The following is a 5,000-nucleotide window of genomic DNA, read 5'->3' on the forward strand; positions in this document are numbered from 1 at the left end:
TAGCCGGTGTCTGTCCGGTGCATTTTGGGGAGAGGAGGGCGGAAAATGGGGAAAACATCTGCATCTGCAGCAAAGCCACTTCATTTACTGCTAGAGGGAGTTGGATAGGGAGAGACTTTCTTACACAGTTTCGTATGCAAATACACACACACACACACACACACACACACACACACACACACACACACACACACACACACACACACACACACACACACACACACACACACACACACACACACACACACACACACACATACTATACACACACACACACATACTATGCACACACAGGCGCACACACACACGCCGACACTGGTATACATTTACGCTTACTCAAAACGCACACACACACACACGAGTATACATTTACGTTCGCTACTGAATTTACTGCTTCGTCGGCCATTAGTGAAGTAAACCTCGTTTCATCTTTTGGTTTTATGGCTGTGGCCAGCCAGTAATACTTGACCTACGCCAAGTCATTTTACAAGAAATATTTCGACTCGCTTCAGGTCTTGAGGTATCATATTATGGCTCTTAAGGAAAGGTTATTGGGCTCTGTGTGCAGAAAGCCAATGGTTTATGTCACTGACTATATAATTATATACTATTACTGTAAATATGCGGTTACGTGACGCTAATTTGTGTCAGGGCAGTACTGTTCATGTAAGCATGTCATTCAGAAGATATTGTTATTGATTAAATTGCCTGTATTATTTGAAGTTGCATGAACCAATGGGTGTAGCGTATGGGGTGCCTGGTGGGGACATGTCCATACTAGCCTGGGCGAAAAGCCGACTGTTGACTCCGTCAATCAGTCTGGCAAAAGCCATGAGGAATCCGTCTCCGTGGACGAAGGGAGATGGTCTGATCTTACTCTATCATTTGAATTAATTGAAGTTCCAAACTCAAATTAAAACCCATATTGTGCTTTATCAGCATGCCTGTTACGTTATAGCGTCGCAAAAGCATACAAATAACAAACGAAAGTGTGAATATAGTTACCTTAAACAAACCGTAACGGAGCTCGCGGGTGAGTTCTAAGTCACCACTCTCAACTGTTTGCTGATTGGCGAAACACTGAGAGAACCGAGCTCGAGGCTTTTGCCAGACGATGTGCGGAGCCAAAGGGTCTTTCTCAAATGCAAGGCCAGTGTCCTTCCAAGTGTATCAGCCTAATTAGGCACGCCCAGTGATTGGATACCCTTTATTAGTCATACCCAGTGATTGGATATTCTGTAGAGTTCACCAAAAAGTATCCAATCACTGGGCGTGACTAATTAGGCTGATACACTTAGAAGGACACTGGCCTTGCATTTGAGAAAGACCCAAAATCTTTGGGTGGAGTACATGGTCACTCGCTCACTCCTATGACACACGCACACACTCACTCTGACATGCGCACGCCGCCGGACACACACGGGATGTGCGATCTCAAATAGCTGACGAAGCTGAGCAAACAGTCCGCTCCGTGGTATCTCACATTCCATTCCACCGCAGATCCCCCTGGAAACCTCTCCCAATAAATATTGATGTGCCCCAATGTACCACTCTTATATTGCTACCATGACACAGGTTTTTTTTAATATATATATATATATATACAGTCCCAAGAAAAAGTTTGTACACCCTTTGAAATGTCTTACCTTTCTGTTAAAATTGGTCATAAAACATGGTCTGATCTTCCCGGAAATCACAAGAAGGAACAACCAGAGTCTGCTTTAACTAATTCAACCCCAGGATTTACAAGTTTTCATATTGTCATTGGCCATAAGATGTAAACATTCACAGGACAGCAAGGCATAAGTAAGTACACCCTAGCATTCAATAGGTTTTAACCCTAAATTAGTCACAATAACCTCAACCAGATGTTTCCTGTAGTTGCAGATCAGATTAACAAAACAATCTGGATGTATCTGGTCTCCCTCTTCTTTAGAAAACTGCCTCTCGTCAGCAAGGTTTGTGGGATGTCTGGAGTGCATAGCTTTCTTGACTTCATGCCATATAATCTCAATTGTTTTTTGTCAGGGCTTTGACTGGGCTATTCCAGAATGTGTATTTCATTATTATGAAGCCATTCTAAAGTCGATTTGCTTCTAAAGTATGGGTTGTTGTCACATTTCAGGACCCATACTCTTGTGTGCTTCAACTGTTTGACAGACTATCTCACTGTTTTCAGTAAAATATCTCAATAAACTTCCGAGTTCATTGTTCCACTGATAATAGCAAACTGAAAAGGGCCTGAGGCAGGAAGGTAGCCGCATATAATGATGCTCCCGCCACCATACTCAAAGGTGGAGATGATGTTTTGGTGAAGGTGTGGTTCTCCAGTTCTCCTCCAAACATGACATTGTGTGTTCCCTAAACAATTCAACTTTGGTTTCAACGTTGGTCTACAGAATATTTTGCAGTAATTCTATGAAGCATATAAATGCTTTTTCGCAAACCTCAAAGGTGCAGCAATATTTTTTTGGTCAGAAACCCCATTAATTTTAGATTGGCAGAATTAATCCCATTTTTAGCTATTCTTGGTTACATCTCCTCTTCTGAGTATGGTGGCGGGAGCATCATTATATGCGGCTTCCTTGCTGCCTCAGGCCCTTGACAGTTTGCTATTATCAGTGGAACAATGAACTCAAATTTTATTGTGAAATTTTACAGAAAAAAAAAACGTGAGGAAGTCTGTCACACAGTTGAAACACACAAGAGTATGGGTCCTGAAATGTGACAACAACCCATACTTTAGAAGCAAATTGACTTTAGAATGGCTTCATAATAATGAAATACACATTCTGAAATAGCCCAGTCAAAGCCCTGACAAAACAATTGAGATTATATGGCATGAAGTCAAGAAAGCTATGCACTCCAGACATCCCACAAACCTTGCTGACGAGAGGCAGTTCTCTAAAGAAGAGGGAGACAAGATACAAACAGATTGTTTTGTTAATCTGATCTGCAACTACAGGACAAGTCTGGTTGATGATATTGCAACTAACTGAGGGTTAAAACCTACTTAATGCAAGGGTGTACTTACTTATGCCCTGCTCTCCTGTGAATGTTATGGCCTTATGACCAATAAAAATATGATAACATGTAAATGTTTGGGTGGAATTAATTAAAGCAGACTCTGGTTGTTCCTTCTTGAGATTTCCGGGAAGATAAGACCATGTTTTATGATCAATTTTGACAGAAATGTAAGAAATTTCAAAGGGTGTACAAACTTTTTCCTGGGACTGTATATATATATATATATACACTGATAAGGCCCGCGAGCAGCTATCAAAAAGTAAGATAATGTCTTCATTGTTGTGGGAAACATGCCACAGATGCTTGCTTCTGCTTCTCTCTCTCTCTCTCTCCTCCTCTCCTCGTCCTCTCTCTCCCTCTCTCTCTCTCTCTCTCTCTCTCTCTCTCTCTCTCTCTCTCTCTCTCTGTCTCTGTCTCTGTCTCTGTCTCTGTCTCTCTCGCTCTTTTCATTTCCTGTGGTCAAGGAATGTGCAGTGATCCACCATCCTCCATCCGACCACAATGGGAATTCCAGAGGCTCTCGTCTCTGACTGTCTGGCTGCCTCTTCTACCTCTCTGTCTGCATTCATTCAATCTCTTCCCTGAGCTATTGTGCCCATTCCTTCATTATCTGTCTAGCTTAGGCTACAGGCTACACTTTTCTTTTTGTCATGTAAGGCCTTTTGCTCCGTCTCTGTCTCTGGCTCTGTCTCTGACTCAGACACAGGGCAGGGCGGCTGACAGCATTCACTGGGCCCAGGCCAAATACATCTCAAAGGGCCCCCTCTCTATACATACAATGCAATGGTAACATAATTCTGGGCAACCTCTCTCCCCAGGCCCAGGACAACATACCTGTTTGTCCCTCCTGGTCGGCAGGCCTGCACACACACACACACACACACACACACACACACACACACACACACACACACACACACACAGACAGACACACAAACCTTATTCTCGAAGATAAGATTGCGCTCCGCTCCGCTCCTCTCCTCTCCAAGTCATGTCTTGCCAGTGTGAAATCCCCCGGTCTATCACTGTGCATCTCTTTTGATGTGAGATGTTGCGTAAACATACCGCCCTCCCCCACCAACACCAACACCGCCCCCCTCACTTGCTGTCTTTTCAGGGTCACAACTTTGCATGTGTGTTTCAGCGCAGTGTCAGTATTGGTACAGCCTGTTCCTGCTCATAAAGACTGTTTGTAACACTTTACTTGACATAACGGTGTCATAACATTGTCATAATGCAGTCATGCATGTCATAAACATTGTATGACTTTTTCATTAAATTGAAATTCGGTTATGACAAAGACAGGTCTAACAATGTCAACTTTTCATGGCCATAAAACGTTTTACACTGGCATTATTTTTATGACTCGTTTTGACACTATTATGACACTGTTATGTCATATGTCTGACGCCGGCGTCAAGTAAAGTGTAACCAGACTGTTAATGGTGATGCTCCTTGTATGTATCAATCATATGTATTTTCAATCATATGTATGTGTGGTCAACTGTTTGTCCATGGATGGGTTTTCTAAGATAAAGTTTGGGCTGTTATCAACTAGGGTACATGTAAACGTTTTTTTTTCTTCTTTTACCTGACATATTTTGACTTCCGTCTTCGTCAGAGGGTCACATGGATGTGGATGTGTGACGGCTAGACTTTTACATGTTTGAAACAAAAGAAAACGGTGGTCTAACTGATGGCCCTTCACAAAAAGTAAACTGGCCACTTGGTTTGACTGATGGTTTTGATTTTGGCATGCGTGACCAGAGATTCTTTAAGTATATACAGATATGCCATTGTAATAGGTTGCTATGGGCACCTAACGTGACCAGGTTCCGGTCTGCCTAAAGGGGCGTGTCATAATGCTCCTTTCATTGAATAGAACAGTCCTTAGCTCTGCCTAGGTCTTCCTAAAGGAGGATTTCCCCCTCCCCCTTGCAATAATAGAACCCGGAAACAATGGGCCAATGGAA

The 5,000-nt window shown here is 42.8% G+C and overlaps 1 protein-coding gene across 6 annotated transcripts in view; it reads left to right on the plus strand.

The window, feature by feature from the left end:
• add3a (adducin 3 (gamma) a) overlaps nucleotides 1-5,000 on the plus strand; it is a 271,834-nt gene that overhangs the window by 209,817 nt on the left and 57,017 nt on the right. The window lies entirely within an intron of this gene.

Source organism: Engraulis encrasicolus, chromosome 1, assembly GCF_034702125.1.
Source record: "Engraulis encrasicolus isolate BLACKSEA-1 chromosome 1, IST_EnEncr_1.0, whole genome shotgun sequence".
Classification (NCBI taxonomy): domain Eukaryota; kingdom Metazoa; phylum Chordata; class Actinopteri; order Clupeiformes; family Engraulidae; genus Engraulis; species Engraulis encrasicolus.